This window comes from Toxorhynchites rutilus, chromosome 1 (genome assembly GCF_029784135.1).
Source record: "Toxorhynchites rutilus septentrionalis strain SRP chromosome 1, ASM2978413v1, whole genome shotgun sequence".
Taxonomy (NCBI): domain Eukaryota; kingdom Metazoa; phylum Arthropoda; class Insecta; order Diptera; family Culicidae; genus Toxorhynchites; species Toxorhynchites rutilus.
In genome coordinates this window covers 170,124,834-170,144,255 of record NC_073744.1, presented here as the reverse complement: position 1 = coordinate 170,144,255, position 19,422 = coordinate 170,124,834, and the positions used below count along the sequence as shown (strand labels likewise).

The window sequence follows — 19,422 nt, the reverse complement described above, 5'->3', positions numbered from 1 at the left end:
TTATATATATTTTTTTTTTTTTTTTTTTTTTTTCATTTGACAGTTTTATGCATAACAGGGTGTCTTAATTAACTTCACATGTTCTATGAATAGGATAATCAAGAAGTATCAATTGATTTTTAGTTTTTTTAGATTTTTAGTAATTTTTAGTTATTGAGATTTTAGCACCGGTTCTTTCAATTGTTCAGAATAATGGACGCAGTGGTTCACATCCAACAGGGAAAAAAAAATGGGGCAAAGGTGCGCATTTGTGTTTTTGTATTTAAATAGGTATTTGTCCAATTACAAATACCTATCGAGAAGTGCTTGTACTACGTTTCGAAGGTAATATGTATAGTTACAATTTGGTAAGCAAAAGAAATTTTATACGCTTTTATTTCAAGAGTTATTGGACGACAACAGTTAGGTGCGCACCTTTGCCCCGCCCCGGCTTTTCGCTTTGCGGCCAAATTTTGTGGAACGATTCTAGGCCGTAAAGTGAGGTATGGGTGTAAATAACGTTTTATCCTAGGACTAACCAATTTTATATATATTTTAATTGGTCGGCCGATTTGGCGTGGGATCTCTCTAGGGTAAATTTTGGGAACACTATATAAATAAACAGAGTTACAGAGAGTCGCCAAAGAATCAACCGTTTTTAACATTTTCTGCTCCGTATTATCCAAATGGGAATTTTCGAAAGCCTACAAACGAATCACTTGGCCATTCTTCTTGGTCCAAAATTAGAATGGGGGGGTGGGAATGAGAGAATACGTGGAAAACGAAATTCTGTACAAGGCGATTTCTTGCAACGAAGATTTCATCCCATATTCATCCGAAAGCGTTCAAAGCGCCATTCGATATATCACTGTGAGCTTTTGCGGCAGCAGCATTTCTCGAAGTTTGTTTTCCGCGAATAAACATAAAACAACCACAATAACAAAAATCAAGCTCACGACCAAATAAGGAATAGCACCGATAGCACGTGCACGTGGTAACGAGCGGCGTGTCGCTCTTCGTTCGCGGCCCACCATCCGGTGAATGAACAAAAACAAACCCAGGTGAGTGCTCTCACCTGTTGTTGCGCGAGTTCCCCGTCGGTGGGTTCATTCGATTGGATGCGGCTGCGTTTTGAAACTCAACTGCCGCTAATGTACCAGCATTCGAAGTTTGCACGCCTACCCAATTGGATCGATTTCGGTGGCGAGCGTTTTTTTAAATCGTCAATTTTATTTGATTTTAGTCGAGTGCATTTTCCACCAGAAGAAAGTGATTGTGGGTGGCTGGAGCATTTTTGTGACACTGTCATTGGTGTGGTCGATGTTAAAAACAATGACGATCTACGGAAAGTTAGTGCAAATAATAATAATTTCGTGCTAACGTGAAGTTTTTGGAAAAAGAAAACCTGTTAGAGATTGACCCATGCAGACGGAGGCTGCGCGTGCAGATAGAAAGACAGGTATTCAATCGACATTCCATTTCCTGGTTATCGGTTTCTTGTTCTGTTTCCTGTTGTGCAGTTTGTGAACCAGAAGATTAGTGGTTGATGTTTGGTGTTCCACGTGGTTAGTTGAATTGCGTTGGCTGGAAGGTTCGCTGACTAACCCGATTGCGGTTTTTTTGTAGCATTAGTAGCACTCAGTCGGCACTAAAGTTATGATCGATATTCTGTCAATTTTTTTTTGTTGCTGTTCGTGAACACACGCTAAGTACGCCGTGATTTTAACGGATTGACAGTGATTTCTTGCTGTTCAGACGACAAATGGATGCAAACAAGAATTACGGAATGTGGTTAGTTCAACAAATTCTTGGGTTATTTTTTTTTCTAAGGGTTTATCTACCTTTGCTTCCGATCGAAAATCTGGAATATAATTTGTTTGGTGTCTTTTTTACCCTTCATGGTCGTATGTCTGCTGTCCGCAGGGATGCCAGGTGATTTTTTTCAAATGTCTTCACGTGGTACGAAAAAATGTCTTCAAATGACTTCACAGTCATAGCGGAAGAAACTAAACTTCATAACTTACTTTTGAACAAAGTTTTATAGCTTATTCAGTGTTTATTCTAATTGGTATTGTTATATAGCGCGTTTCAATAAACTTACCTTGATGTATGTAGCCCTAGTTCTTCCATAAAAATGGAACTGTGATAACTCAGTTTGTTCATTTAAGCTTTGAAGTTTTTGTTGTAACCCAAACCATATCGATAAAACTAATTATTGAAACGGTATGTAACCGGAAAACCTTCCATTTGTGAGGTGGTGGTTTGAAACATCTAGGTTAGTTTATTGTATAGTATAGCACAAAATAATAAAAATACAATGTCGAAATCATTAGAATTCTCGCAGGCAATTGAACTAATGTTTTTAGAGACAATATGTATCCAGACCGCTGGAAGTTCTCCAGAATTTGAAGTAAAAGTCTTGAATTTGTCTTGAATTCTCTACTCGGAAAAGTTAGAAAAAAAACCAAGTGAATCACCCCGAGATAGATATTTCAGTTGCTAACAACAAAAAAAAAAGAAGTGACACTGATGAAAAAAGAGAGCGAATGACACTGAGACAAAAGCCCTATTCTTTTTGACGATATTTCTGGCCAATAGTTAGAATTTCGTGGAAATAATATCTCTCAAAAACCCACGTAATGTATTCCCAGTAATGTTTTCAAATGTCCTCAATGTCTTCTAAATGGAGACATATCTTCAAACCAAGCATCTCTGGCTCTCAACCACTACAACAAGGATCCATACTAAGTCTATACTTTAGTCAACAATGTGTCAGTTTACACTTCTTTTAAACAAATCTTAATGTCTAGTTAACATATTCACGGAGCCCCTATGGATAATGAATAATGGTACTTGATATAAACAAAAAAAAAAAATTGCAGAGGTATTCCACCAATCAATGCGGAACCATTTTAACCCCTTGAACGACAATTCAGTTTCAGTCAGCACTGCTCTAATGATGACTAGTAAGTTTCAAAGGTATGTTACTTCTCAAAACACTCCGGAACATTCAGTTTCAGGCGAGTCCAGCTCGTCATTGTCAGTTTGTTCAGGAAAGTTTATGACGAGCTGGACTCGTCATTTCCGTTCAAGGAGTTAATTTCATATTTTTGATTTAGCTGAAACTTTTCCAACTTGTTGAGCGCTAGGTACGAAGCCATTTTACGGTAGTTTTTTATATATGATCACGGCTAATTTTTGAAAAGGGTTGTTACGGCCCGGACAACTATAAAACAAAAAATGAAAGAAGGTTGTGTCCAAGATACGACTGCATTGTTGACGTAGAACTACACTGTTATTTTATATAAGTCGCCATACATTGGTGGCTTGAAACTACTAGGAATATAAACACTTCTCATCATTTTGCGCTATTCTCAAAAGAAACGCTTATGTTAATATTACCGGCCTCGAAAAAAGTTCCATTACTTTCTCATGCTCGAGGGATGCGCAGCTGTCACCCTTAGCGGAGGAGGTTTTGCTACTGGCAAGCGAAATCTAACCACATACAAAATTCCAGAACGACATTTACTTTCTTGGTGACTAAACAAGCGAAATAAACTCTTTTTTGTTAATAACAACCACCAAATATTTTTTTGGCGCTCAACATTAACGCCTGCTTCGCCATAACGCCAGTTTAATGCATTGATGCATTCTCAAAGGCACCAACGAAGCCCTTATGATGACGGAAAACAAACAATGTTAACAGCTTGGAAAAAGACTGAATTATGCCAAACTTTTGGGATTTAGAGCTTCAATACTACTCTAATTCATATTTAAATGTGCTCCTACGGCTTTTCTAGATTGATAAATATCTTCAAACTATATTATCTTCTAATAATAAAAAAAATAAATACACAGTATAAAAAAAATGTTATAGATTTTGTGGCATTTCGAAATTTCGAAAAAAATATAACTTTGAGACCCACATCTGCTCAAATTTTTATTTAAATGCGTTCGTACGTGTCTTTTTTCTACATGTGGCGTAATTTTTCCTAAATTTTTAATAGCATTGCGGCGCACAAAAATAATTTTCTTCATCGTCTGCATTTTTTTTTTGACGTGGGACTACGTCTAACCGGAATATACGGAGGGTAAAATGAAAACCTAACCACAGAACATGCAGGAAAAAATGAAAGATTTCGAATGCTTATAGCTCGAACATTTCGTACTGGATAGGAGAGATGTTTGCATCACTTGATAGGGAATATTTCTACGCATCTATCGCAACTAACAAAATGTTGTTTTTCATTAGATAAACAATTGAATAACTGTAAAATATTAGGCGTTATCTAAACGCACTAACTGCATCGTTTTGATTGGCCCGATTTACGGTTTCCCTAACACAGCCATCAAAACCAAGCAGCCTTGGGGAAATCGGCATTGCAAATACATGAAAGTAGGGGGACTTCGGCAGCAGTTCTCATCGAAAAATGTTCCCTAACACAGACTTTAAAACCAAGCAGCGAAATCGGCATTGCAAACACACGAAAGAGCCTAGAGGCGAGTGAACTGAAAAGTTTAAACCCTCTTAAAGCCAAAGAGAAGAAGAAGAACACACGAAAGTAGGGGGAGCTTTTGTTCCCACCGAAATGTGTTCCCTAATAGAGACTTCGAAACCAAGGTGCCTGGAGAAATCGGTATTTCAAATTCATGCAAGTCGGGGGTATTTTTGTTCCGACTGGAATGTGTTTCCCTAACACAGACTTCAAATCCATGGAGCGTGGGGAAATCGGCATTGCGAATTCATACAAATCGGGGGTATTTTTGTTCCGATTGAAATGTGTTTCCCTAACACAGACTTCAAAACCGTGGTTTCTGGGGAAATCGGCTCTGCAAATAAATGCAAACTGCGAGTACTTTTGTCCTCGCTTGCCTTTGTGCAGAGTGGAATATGTCTGTCCTAACATGATCTTCTAAACTTAGGAACCTGGGAAAATCGTGCAGCCACTAGAAGCGAATGAACTTCCCAGTTTCAAGCAAATTCGAGATTCGAGAAGTATGTACACTTTTGGGATGTAAACTTCAGAGGGAAATGTAAAATAAAATAATCGTTTGATAAATTTTTTTTGTCTTTATTGGAAAGATTTTCAGCCTTAGGCTGGTTCATCAAACGTTTGATAATTCTTCCGTACATATATTTTGTTCTAGTCATCATACCAAACGTAAAAGGTCCGTCATTAAATTTACTTGTAACGAAGAACAATCAATCACAATAAATGAATTGACTTTACACGGCATTTGTTCATTTTTTTCACTCACAGAGCAAATATATTGAACTCAATTGAATTTGGAAACTGTTTCATTCAATCAAGAATTTAATCAATACAAACGAATGATTGCTAAGGTAAGTTAGTTCCACGTCAACCTTGCGGTTATATCATAGATATAACCCACTCATTTTTTTAATTTTTTTGAAATCGATTATTTTATTGTATTCGTGTTTTCAATTGTAAGATTAGAATATTAAAAAAAAGCAAATTGGATTTTTTTAAGTGTTCTTCTCATTAATCCGAATGATCTTACCACAAGGACTTTATTTTTTTCTCACATAGCTCTATCATACTGATGAATTTGGTAAACCTTCTAAACCCAATGTAAAGATAATCTCATATATTTTAAGATACGAGAAAAAAAGTTGTACAGTGCAATGCTCCAAATATACCGACAAATTTTAGACATATGAAAAACAAAATTTAAAAAATATTAGAGCAGTAATGGGTCTCCAAATTCAAAATAAATTAAAAATGCAAAAAAAAAAGTGGTAAGAGGTTGTATCTAGGACACGACCGCACTTTCGACGTAGAACACGGAATTAAATTGTTCAATCCGCTTGTTTTGACGTGGAATAACATCTAACCTTTCAATGGAACAAATGTATAGGAAAATGGGAATGCTTCCAGTTTTCATTAATTTAAAACGTTTAGGGATTAGAGAATTGCAATGTATAGCATATCAAACAAATCTAACAGAATTTCCAATTCGATTGGTATGCAATTCATCAGAATCCGTTCGCTGTGAAAATAGCTATTAACGTTAACTTTATTTCATAAAAACGTGACCTGTTTTCTCATTTGGCACCTTTCCTGAAAGACGTAGATCTACGTCAAAAAGAATTTTTTCTCCGCGCAACCCTCTTAAAATTCAAGAAAAAAAATACGCTACATGTGAAAAAAAACAACACATACGAACGCATTTAAATAAAAATTAGAGTAAAATTGGGCCTCAGAGTAATATTTTTTTCAAAATTTCGAAAATATATATACTTTTTTTTGTACCGCGAAAAACACTCTAAACATTCGGAAAAGAATTACATATGCCTGAAATAGACGTAGGAAGAAATTTGAATACAAACTAGAGTAGTACTGAATGTCAAAATAAAAAAAAAATTAATTTAAAATAAAGATAAAAATTGATTTCAAAATTTTTTTAGTGTAAGATTTTCTGATGAAAAAATTGTTTGAAAATATTGATCGATACACCTAAGTAAGATGTACTTTCAGTTTTTTTTTTCATATTGTTGTCTCAAAGCTATTGAGAATGACGTGAAAAAAACGAAAAGGTGCCTTTTTCACCATAGATCATATGGTGTACCATATAATGACTCAGATATATGGTACTATTGCCAAAATTTCTTTTTAGTATCCTATACAATATTTTCCATACAGCTGGTGATTTGGTTTGAGGGACTTTTTACTCTCTTACATAGCCAGATTATTTGGAAATATATAAAAAAATGTTTTTTGTTACCGCGTAACACTGGAAAAAATCTGAAAAAAATCACACATATGTAGAAAAGCCGTAGAAACACATTTAAATATGAATTAGAGTAGTACTTAATCTCTAAATCCCAAAAAAAAAAAATTCAAAATTTCAATATTTTTTTAGTACTAAAATTTTTGATGGATTTTTTTTTTTTGATATTTTTTCTTGATACACCGTAGTAAGATGCATATTCAGTATATTTTCAAATGTTTATCTCGAATCTTTTGAGGATGGTGTGAAATAAACGAAAAAGTACGTTTTTCACTATAGATCCTACGTAAACCACATAGGGGTTCAAATAAACCGCCAAAATTTCTTATTTAATATCCTATACAATATTTGCCATACAGCTGGTGATTTGGTTTGGGGGCACTTTTTACTCCCTTACCCGGCCAGGCCCTTTGTATATTTTTCACAGAAAATTCTAGCTCAAAAACTATAAAACCTAAAAATTGTCGCCAAAAAATTATTTTAAAAATTGAAATTTCTTTTCTCAATAACGATTTTTTTCAAATTCTCAAAAACGTTATAGTCCTTACAATTGCACACACACATTGGAAAATGGGCATTTTTACAGGGAAGCAGTTTTTCTAGCAACAACATGATTTCTTTGGAAAAATTACACTGAATTTTGTTTAAAGTCAAAGTTTTAGATCTTACCAAAATGTGAACTTTTGTCGAAGGCGTCAACTTTCTATCTTTTATAGTTTCTGGAATATAGGGTATTTTTATATGGAGACTTCTGAAAAAAAAATCATGTTTTACCCGTAACATTTTTGTGTTTAATTTCTCGCGTTTGACATGTACTTGGCGTGCTTCTAAATAGAAAAACTATGGATGGGTTATACCTATGATACAACCGCAAAGTTGACATAGGACTGCCGTTGGCTTAGTAATCATTTGTGTTTTTTCAATTAGCAATAATCGCACTTCGAATGCTCCTCATTGGGTACGATATCGCCGCTGCGCAGAGCTGTTGACTAAATTATTGATTAAACTAGTGAATGAATGAAACAATTTACGAATTCAATTGCAAACAAATCCCAATTTATTATCAACATTTTGCCTAATCATCAAAGGGTATGCGTAGAAGTTCAGTGAGCTTGCGCATTCCGAAGTGTAAAAATGCATGGGGGTATAAAAAGTGTTGCCGAGATCTGGAATGCCGATTTACTCAATTTCTTGGTTTCGGAATCTATGTAGGGAAAACACATTCCGTTTTGCAAAAACGCAAGCGAGTACCAAAGTACTCGCAACTTGCATCTCATTTGCAATGCCAATTTCCCCCGGCTCCATGGTTTTGAAGTCTGTGTTAGGGAAACGTCCATTCATTCCTGCAATGGTACCTCAATCGCTGTTCAATTATAACTGAGTGGATTTCCGAGCGGCGCTCGCTTATATACCGATTGGTGATTTCAATAGCCTGTTTTGAAAGTAATTTCAAGGCTATTGAAACAAGTTTTTGGATGAAAAAGTAACAAGTATATAACGCGTAGATATTTTATCTTTCAAATGAAGTGTTTATCATACCATTTCGTTCAGTTGTTTAGGAGCTATCAAAGCTTAAAATCTCGGTCTCCGGCTGAACGCTTTCGTTTTCGAAACATTGATTTTACACCCCGGTATAAAAATGAAAGACGTAGTTCTACGTCAAAAAAAATCGCAGAATACGTCAATCGCGATAATTTACACAATAAAATGTTACGAGTTAAACATTAACCCTTCGCGGTCGTTTGTCTGCTATCAGCCACCATAGCAAGGAAGTATACTAAATACTTTATTGGACGATGTAATAGTTCACATTTTTTCTATCTAAACGAATTTTAATGTGAACTTTTTTACGAATGTGTAAAAAAGTTCATATTAAAATGAATAATGAATAATAGGTAACGATATTGGTTATAAACAAAATATTATTAGCGATTTTTTTGAAGGAGAATTAATTCCGACCGCAAAGGGTTAATAGTAAATTTTGAATGAAAACATGAAAAAATTGTTGTTAGGAAAACTTTTGCCGTGTAGCAGCGCTCTTCTACCGACGTCTTGGTCAATTGTTGGTTGGGCTAGTTATATAACTTTTTTCTGAGAAAATATTATTTTAATTTTTTAAATAATTTTATTTCAAATAAATTCGGTTTTTTTTATAAATGTTAGATATTTTTGATTAAAAACTTGAATAACTTCCTACATTTCATTCTTCAAACAACATTTTGTAGGTTTTATAGTGTTTGAGTTATTAAATTTGTAAAAATCAAAAAAAAAACTTTGGCGCTTTTCGAAAAGTAGTCTGATTCGTTTTAAAATATTCCAAGTATGCAAAATTGCTTAAATGCTCAATGTATTCACACTCACAACGTTTCACTGTAAACTGAGACATTGTTGCCAATGGCTAGTCGAAATTAGAAACTTACGGAACGTTACATTCAATGCAGCATTTTTCGTTGATTTGATTTTTCATAGCCCGTTTTCAAATAGTTATAATTGCACAATCTAGGAAAACATATTAGCTTTTCTTTTTAATTTTCGTCAGTCCGAAACAGCAACAGTACCGCTAGCCGTCAAAAAAATATTTCATTAATATCACATAAAGATACAGGGTGGGCCATTTAAAGTGGAAGCATCTGGCAACCCCATAACTTCTGACAGAGATGTCAGATTAACAAATGTCATACCGCGTTGGAAGCGTCATTTCAGTACAATTTTAACCATGGAACAATACACACCTAAACAATGCGCTGAAATTGTTCAGCTGTACATTCAAAATAACTTCTCCATTGTGGCTTTTGGCAAAAAATCATAATGTCTGATGAGGCGCATTTCAACTTGAATGGAGGAGTGAATAAACAAAATTGTCGGTTTTATGCTACTGAAAACCCTCAATTCATCGAAACGCAACCTCTTTACGACCAAAAAGTTACTATGTGGTGTGGCATTTATGCCGATAAAGTCATCGGCCCGTACTTCTTTGAAAACGAAAATGGAGCAACGGTAACCGTGAATGGGGAGCGTTATCGGACAATGATAACCGATTTGTTATTGCCATTTGTTCGTGAAAATGAATTGGACAATTACTGGTTCCAACAGGACGGCGCTACATGCCATACAGCGGCTGCCACGACCAAATTATTGCGCGAAATGTTCCCCGGAAGATTCATATCGAAAAACAGGAAGTGGGTTATATCTATGGTATAACCGCAAGGGTGACGTAGGACTATCGTTGATTTAGAGATCATTTGTTTGAAGTTGAATCCAAATCCATTCTGAATGAATGAATAAATGAATATTTGGGAGACTTCGAAAACGAGAGCGTTACGTTGGAGGCACAAGGTTTTATGCATCCAATATAGGATACGAAAAACCTTGTTCTGAAGAATAATCTTCAGAAGCTAACCTGCTAACTGTACTTGATTGACAAATCACAAACCCAAATGTATTATATGGATATTTTATGGATAGAAAACATTAAAATAAACTCTTTCACATGAATGTAATTTTAAATTCCCAGAGGAACTGGCAGATTATTTTCAGTAACGATTAGATATTTCCACATTTTCCTCGATACTGGAAGCCCACCGGTGGTTAATACTAACTCGATAACCACCTGTTAATAGTACTTGATCGAAAAATATTTGGTCACAGTGTTACATGAATAGAAAACATTCAAATATACTCTTTCACATGAATGTATTTTTAAATTCCCAGAGGAACTGGCTGATTATTTCCCAGCAATGATTAGATCTTTCCGGAACATTCTCGATGCTGAATGGCATCCAAACGGAAAGAATTCTGCGCGTGTATGTGTCGATCCTTCGCCGTCCACCTCCTCCAGCACGTTAGGCAACGATGTTGTCTTGTCGATGTCCTCACGAAAAATGAATGTGTCTCACCACCAGAATATCGCTTAAGTATGCTTTTTGTGTGTGATTGAATCGAGAGAAGGCGTGGTTTACGATGGCAATTTGGAAGGCAAACTAGAGGGGAATGAACTCTCTGAGCTCGGAACTTTCGGCGACTGAGCAATAATCGATTGCGGGCGTATACAATATTGGATACGGAAATATCCTACTGACGGAGAAGAATAATCTTCAGAAGCTATCCTGTGAATTGCGATTGATTGAAAAATCACAAAACTAAATGTATTTGGTCAGTGTTACATGGATAGAAAACATTCAAATAAACTCTTTCACATGAATGAATTTTTAAATTCCCAGAGGAACTGGCAGATTATGTTCAGTAACGACTAGATATTTCCACATTTTCCTCGATACTGGAAGCCCACCAGTGGTTAATACTAATTCGATAAACATCTGTTAATAGCACTTGCTTGAAACATATTTGGTCACAGTGTTACATGGATAGAAAACATTCAAATATACTTTTTCCCATGAATTTATTTTTAAATTCCCAGAGGAACTGGCAGATTATTTTCAGTAACGATTAAATATTTCCACATTTTCTTTCTCGATACTGGAAACCCACCAGTGGTTAATGCTAACACGATAACCATCTGTTAATAGCACTTGATTGAAACATATTTGGTCACAGTGTTACATGGATAGAAAACATTAAAATAAACTCTTTCACATGAATGTAATTTTAAATTCCCAGAGGAACTGGCAGATTATTTTCAGTAACGATTAGATATTTCCACATTTTCCTCGATACTGGAAGCCCACCAGTGGTTTATGTTAACTCGATAACCATCTGTTAATAGTACTTGATTGAAACATATTTGATCACAGTGTTACATGGATAGAAAACATTCAAATAAACTCTTTCACATGAATGTAATTTTAAATTCCCAGAGGAACTGGCAGATTATTTTCAGTAACGATTAGATATTTCCACATTTTCCTCGATACTGGAAGCCCACCAGTGGTTTATGCTAACTCGATAACCATCTGTTAATAGTACTTGATTGAAACATATTTGATCACAGTGTTACATGGATAGAAAACATTCAAATAAACTCTTTCACATGAATGTATTTTTAAATTCCCAGAGGAACTGGCAGATTATTTTCCGGATCTTTCTCGATGCTGAATGGCATCCAAACGGAAAGAATTCCGCGCGTGTATGTGTGTGTGTGTGTAGCGGCTGCTTCGAGATCTTCCCGGGGAACCGTTTGTGGCATCACTCTCCTCCTGATGGATTCATGTCTAGCCTAAGGTGCACAAACAGGCTCTTGGTGACACCGCTCATCAGCGCTTTCATGATAAACGAAGAGCTTCACCACAACAGCGACAACATGCTCCAATCGCTGTTCAATTAGAACTGAGTGGATTTCCGAGCGGCGCTCGCTTATATACCGATTGGTGTTTTCAATAGTCTGTTTTGAAAGCAATTTTAAGACTATTGAAACTAGTTTTTGGATCAAAAAGTAACAAGTATAGAACGCGTAGACATTTTATCTTTCGAATGAAGTGTTTATCATACCATTTCGTTCAGTTGTTTAGGAGCTATTAATGCTCAAAATCTCGGTCTCCGGCGTAACGCTTTCGTTTTCGAAACTTTGATTTTACACCCCAGTATAGAAATGAAAGACGTAGTCCTACGTCAAAACGGCGATTATGACTGGCCACCGAGATCACCTGATTTGACGCCTCCTGACTTTTTTTTATGGGGATATTTAAAATCCAAGGTATACACTGGTAAACCAAGGACCCTGGCTGCGCTGAAAGACAATATCCGACAAGAAATAGCTGCCATATCGGCCGAAACATTGGGCAAAGTGATGGAAAATGCCGAAAAAAGGGCTCATTTTGCGGTCAAGGCCAGAGGCGGTCATTTACGAGATATCATAATCAAAAAGTAGTTAGAACAAATCTCCTTGGACCAAAATAAATGAATTTCAAAAAATTTTTTTTTTAAATTCCACTTCTTTACTTTGCTATTGCAAAAACAAATCCTTCCACTTTAAATGGCCCACCCTGTATCTAGGAGTGAAATTTTTAGCCGTGAAAGTTTTTGTTGATAAATTCAATTTTTGAGTCAGGTTTTGAACAATTCATTTAATTTGTTATTTTTTCTAAAAATATTCATTGACTTTTGAACGACTTTGACATACTCCATATTTTATTCCGACAGCAAAATTTAAAATTACTGCGTACTTAGAAAAATTAGAATTGTCATCGGTTATTTGTGGGGGGGTCTCCGTAGCCACATTGGTTGCGCGTTCGCTTAGTAAGCGATCGATCGTGAGTTCATAACTCAGGGCCCTCATCGACCATCTTTGTGTTGTTACAGAATAGCTACGTCCACGCAACAATCATCAGCGATGGAGATCGATCCACGGTCGAAATAAGATCGATTCATCCATACAACTGCTCTGCTCTGCCAGACACATCGGGCTACTGTTCTATAAATAACTCAACAATGATCAATCAACTGTCTCCGCTGTCCGGTGGTCCAACTGGATAATGGAAGAACAGAAAGAATAACTCTTACGCCTAAATGGCTACTGTGTGAATGTACCATATGTAATGGTATAGAAGGAATACTGGCGAATGGCAATTGTGTAATGTGCTAATTATAGATATGATAACCATGTGATATGTACACGATTAAAATTCGGCTCTGTTACAGCTAAAATGCTAATGAGCCTTAAATAAATAAATGGGATAAAAAAAAATCGGTTATTTACAAAGTTCAAAAACGATTGAAGAGGATCGAAGCAGCGGCCGATCGAAACTGTTCAATACTTTCTCACGATAAAGGGATATTTATTTCAATTTTTGTTCTGGGTATTATACAGTTTCATTATATAACTTAAAAGTATTTTTTGTTCCACTTTTCCTTTCAGTTCAATGTATTTTCAATCATCTTACTTTCGTGCCTAATCAGATGGTGCATGTATCATACTAACGACTTGCTGCAGCAAACGCACTATTTTTTTCGCGCTCTTCTTATTCCTTATCCGCTTGAAAATGAAGATTATCGATGCTTATCTACGATTGAACTCGAAATGGCATTGGTATATGAAAATTGTGCGTTATGTACGCTTCATGTAACGTATCGTTTAAATGATCGTTTTGAAGGTCATATTAGTTTTACACAGATCGCTCTAGCCACTGGTTCAATAAAACGCGGAATTTCAGAATTTAAATTTTTCAAATCCTTGGTATTTTTATATTATTTCATAGTTTTGCTTTAAAACTATAATTCTGTTTGTTTTCTGATAATAAATGTGTAGAGATATGGTCAAGCTATAACCATTCGAAATATTTAATTATTTCGTTGTTTTTTTCGGTTTTGGTTTGCACCCTATATTTTTCTGGTTAATGTAGTGACCAAGAAGTGTAGAAGTGTTTAAACACCGTTTCATTATTTACGCAAAATGTGCTTTTTCATTCAAGAAAAATCGTAGAGCTTGGGAAGACTGTATAAAGCAATAGATAGCATTTCTGGAGTAATAAAATGTTATTTCTGTTTTTCTATTGCTATTTTTTCATATCCTCCTGGAGACTATTGGAGAAAATGTCGATCATCTATCAGTAACCAACCTGTTTTCCGAACACTCTCATTAAATTTTGTGTTGCAAACAACCGCAATAAAAACAAAAGAAGGTTTGAACATGCAAAATATGAATTTTGAACCCCACAAATCACCACTTATGACAACATGCAACCTGATCGACAATCGCGCGAGTACACTTTTCGACAGCAACATTACTATCATTTGCAATTGTAAATATACGCCTGGAAACCGTGACCAACACGCAAATAATTTATGATTACCCCTTTCGTAGTCGTCGTTTTTGGTTTGTAAATATATTTCAGACCGCAGCAGCGGTTACAGCGCGATTGTTTGGAACAAAAAAAAATATCGCGCGAAAAATTTACGGTCTTTATCTGCCATGGATGTTTCGGATTCTTGGTCGGTTTACTACCCGGTGTGCATGTGACATTGCTTGCTTAATAAGTTTGTATTTACAACTCAAACTCATTCAAAGTGTAAGACACTTACATTTCCTTCTCGGACAATTTTGTTGGGAAACATTGAGGGGCAACGATTGTTTGCTTGCCGTTATGCCGCCCATAAAACTGCATTTATGCACTGGACGGTGAGAAATGTTCGCGCCCAACAGTCAACAATGAACGCATTTGTGACCGCACGCGGGCATACACCCGGGCCCACTTTCAGGTGCATATGACCAAGAATCGTCCACTCGGTTGGTCATATACCGCCCCCCCCCCCCCCCAAACAATGTACCCAGCGGAACACAATCCATATCAAGCTTGTGGCCGTGCGTCAATACGCATGTTGTTCTCTATATTTCCACCCTTGCTCGTAACATTACCAACCCAAAACAGAGCCCATGAGTAAAACGCATATGAGTGTGGAGCTGATAAAAAGGTTCGGCTGATCAACGGTGCTCAAGATCCGTTAAGCGATGCGAGACTAAGATCAATTTAGAAGCCGGTTCCAGCTTCTAAACTTCCGAGCAAGCCGTTTCCGGGCGATAAAGTAAATGATCCGCAACTAAGCGAGTATTTAATTTTTTTTATCCCTTTTGTTTATTTTAGGCTCATTAGCATTTTAGCTGTAACAGAGCCGAATTTTATTCGTGTACATATTACATATTTATCATGTCTATAATTAGCACATTACACAGTTGCCATTTTTCGACGTTAGAGTATTCCCTTCTATACCATTGCAAATGGTACACATTTACACAGTAGCCATTTAGGCGTAAGAGTTTTCGAGTATTTAATGATGGCGGGAAAACGCCAATGTCTATAGCACTCCAAACGTTAATTTCAGACTAAACATTTGAATACTCAATGGAATTGTTCCACATTTATGGAGTCCATTGGACAATTTCTGATTCAAGAACGAAGAAGATAATTCTATGCAGAATGCGTAACACAGCTTGTTTTTTGTAAGATTTTTGATATATTACAAAAAACAAGAATCAGACCTTTCTAATCGACCGCCAGATAAACCACGTCAAGGGCGATTGTTACAGTGAGTCGAAGTAAAACCAGAAATAGAAGCCGCAGAGACAAGTATACAGGAATAGAACCAGGAAAAAAAAGAAGATGCTTTAACGCTTTCATAAATAATCTGTGTTGAGAGCTAAATAAGCTCTCGACAAAATTAGGCGAAGAGGTTGAAGAACGCAATGTGCGATAATTGCTGAATGCGTAATGTTGATTGCTGTTTTCTGATAGGATGTGTTTATGGGTATAGATTGTTTAGTGGGCGAAATTTGAATATCGAGATGCACGTCATGGTTATAGTGTATACAGAGCATACTTTAATACGGTTTATTTGCCTGTCGTAATTGATTTCTTATTATTTTTTTTTAAATAATCACACCATAAACGTCATACGATGGTTAAAAGCAATGTTTCGTTTACGTCTGGATCATAAAGCTATCCTACGTCGATAACATCGTTTTTTTTTTCAAAAAATAATACTTTTATGGCTTCTCTAATATTATTCCTCTGAGGCCGAAATTACATCGTTTCACATCGATAACAACATCATTTGACTGCTCGCTGGCTAGAGTGAGACCGTGTAGTAGAAATCGGAAAACACACCTTTTATATTGTTGCCTGATGCAATAAATTGTAAACGGGCGAAGCTCGCGATCGATTTACGTGCGCTCTGATTCGCAGTGATAAATTAGAATTTTGCTAAAATCTGCGTTGACGACGGTACAATAGGCCGTATGAATAAAAAAAAAAGATTTACTTATTCTGTCCGTTTCCAAGTAAACTAAACTTTCCTAGTATTTACTTGAATCCGTATGATTAAAAGTTTACTTTACTAATTTCATTTTAACGTATGTTCGAATTCGAACATAGTTCTTATTTTGTCAAACATCTGTCAACTGATTGTTTTTGTTTGGTTTCAAAACGTCACTTTTCTCGCCCGTGTTGTGATCCTTTCATTGAAAAAAAAAATCTATAACAATGATTTTTGGCCACGAAAACATCGAGGTACTCGAAGAGATTGTTCTGGTAGATGATGGTAAGTTGAGTTTTTTAATTGTTGCTTAAAAATACTAGTTTCCAATCATAAATTTACAGTCGAAGGATCTGCCGAAAAATCAATCAGCAGCGGTAGCGGAAGAAAGAGGAAGAATCAATCTAATCAGGAACAAATGTATGCTGTGTTTGTGGATGTACTAGAGGAAGTAGGAAAAATTTTACTTTCCAAATCGCAAACACCACCTGTGCGGGAGAAGAAAAAAATAGCGTTGGCGGCGATGCGACAGCAGTTGTTCATCCGATGTGGATTGGAGTTCTCTGGCGACCAAATATTGAAGAAAATCAATAACATGAAGACCGCTGTTGAAGAAAAAACGGATACCAAAAAAACAGGGAACGTTAAAATTGCGCTCAACCAACCGCAAGAAGAGTTTTATGGACTGCTGGAGGGTGTTGACAATCCCAGCACCATCAGCGTTCCGTGTAAGTAAAAATTATTCAATTATTTCATTTATATTGAAACTTATGAAATGTTATCATTTATCATAACTCTTACAGATGGTCTGGCAGTAGGAAGCAAAAATATTGCAATGGGGAAGGATCCACCGAAGGAGGAGCATGATTTTTTTTTTTTTTTTTTTTTTTTTTTTTTTCTCTATTATAGTGACTTTCAGCACATTTCGGCTGGTTCGTCACTTTTACTTCCATTTTTGGAAGAATGTCGGGAGTGAGAATTGAACTCGTGATCTCTGCGTGAGAGGTATGGATGTTACCACTACGCCAGATCGCCTCCACGAGGAGCATGATTCTTCTGATGATTATGATTATAACAGCTTGCAGAACGAGTTTCTGGCGCCGAGTCAAGCGTGTCAAACACTAAAAACAAAACAAAAATCGGTATGTGTTTTATTTTAATTCTACTTTTACTTTTCATGCGCTCTCAGTTAAAATGGTATTTTTATTCCCATTTCTCTCCTAAAATTGTTCTTCAAAGAACTTTTATAGTTTTTTAATTCTTTTTTATATTCCAGACACGTGGCAGAACACAACAAACAGTGTGTGAGGAGCAACTTATGTTCCTGAAAAAGCAACAAGATTATACGGGTGTATTGTAAGCCAACCAAGAAGAGCGACACCAAAAAGAAATGGAGCTGTTGGTTCTGAAAAAGGAAATTGCTGTCCTGAAAAGCAAAAAACTCAAAGAGAACATGATCATCTGAAAGTGTATATATTTTTTAAATTAAAGTTAAATTAATAAAGTTTTAAAGGCACAATATTTTGTATATTATAACTGATTTTTAATGTGCATCGCAATTGCATCTCGACGACGTTGTCCTCTATGGCGAATAGAGTTGCCATCATCGACTCCCCCATTGAACTGTTTGGCTGAAGAAACTCTTCCGGCAACGTGAAATCTTCATCATTCATTATCTTCGCCACATTATGGAGCACGAAGCACGCAACGACCATCTGTGGGACTCTTTCCGTTGACAAGCGGACTTTTGATTGCAAAATGGGAAATCGTTGTTTAGCTTGTCCGAATACCCGTTCGATTATCACCCTTTCCCTAGTATGCATAATGTTGTAGCACCTCTGTTCTGCAGATGACGGGTTTTTAAATGGCGTCATTAGCCAAGGCGCTATAGGGTATGCTTCGTCTGCTAGCATAACTGCATCGCTGTTGTTGTCGGAGAGTATTTCACGAATGGCGGAATTTCTCCATATTCTGGCATCGTGGACAGAACCAGGCCACCGACACTCCACACTCGTGAACATTTCTCGTCCATTTCACGTTGCCTGAACGTTAAATGACGTCAATCCTTTACGATTGACGAATTCATCGGCAAAATGGTGTGGCCGTTTTATGAGCACATGAGTGCAGTCAAGAGCCCCTATGAAGTAAGGGAACTTGTACTTTTTGATCCATAATTTCTTTTCGTGTTCAAATTCTTCCTTCGTTGATGGGAATTTAATCCACTCGTGGGATTTTTCAACGATCGCTCGACACGTTTGCCAGACAGTTTTGCAAACGGTCGTTTGGTGTAGACCCAAATCCTCACCAACTCCCACCTAGAAAACCGTATATCTGTTTTTTTTTTTGCAATGCCAGAGTAAGTAATGAAGAGCATACCTGGAATCTGGGATCGCCCACATAACGCAGGAAACATTTCATTTTTTGCATGTTTTGCAACGCTCCCCCTCTGGTTTCCTCATAGTTGGGTAGAAAGATTCTTGCTAAGAAACCTACATTTTCGCGACTAAACCTGTACACCTGCTTGCAATTGTCGTCATCTCCCTCTCTGCGTATTTTGTATGTTTTGGTAGCCCAATTTTTCTCAAATGAAGGACCGATGTCACAAACGAGCGGAAAAGGAATATTTGGCGCATCATAATACATTTTTCACTTGTTTAAATGTAAGATAGCAGCACTAAATATTAATCGCATAAGATAAACAAAAGAGTTTTCAGAAGCAAAGTACGCTCATGAGCATACTTGATAATAACAAAGTAAATACTTGATAAATGCTGTTTTATTCACACGAAATCAAGTAAACTTCCATTTTCGAAAAGTTCATACTCAGTTGCCAGCTTTATTCATACCAAACGTAGTAAATACTTAATGTCACTGCTCGAATGCGTGATTCAAGTAAAGTAAAGCTGAGTTTTGTTTTTATTCATACGACCTAATGTCTACAAAAGGTGGTGTCACCCGTGTTTGCGACGATATTACATTACGTCCAAC

At 36.4% G+C, this 19,422-nt stretch overlaps 1 protein-coding gene and 2 pseudogenes across 1 annotated transcript in view; 1 reads left to right on the top strand and 2 right to left on the bottom strand.

Moving 5' to 3' along the window:
• The first annotated feature begins 1,159 nt into the window (after positions 1-1,159).
• Positions 1,160-19,422, top strand: part of LOC129765787 (uncharacterized) — a 41,019-nt gene continuing 22,756 nt past the window's right edge. The window contains exon 1 of the mRNA XM_055766219.1: positions 1,160-1,438. The gene's annotated coding sequence lies outside the window, so the exon portion shown is untranslated. The remainder of the gene's footprint in view (positions 1,439-19,422) is intronic.
• On the bottom strand, positions 7,558-7,716 carry LOC129763839 (U4 spliceosomal RNA; annotated as a pseudogene).
• On the bottom strand, positions 17,931-19,077 carry LOC129761588 (putative nuclease HARBI1; annotated as a pseudogene).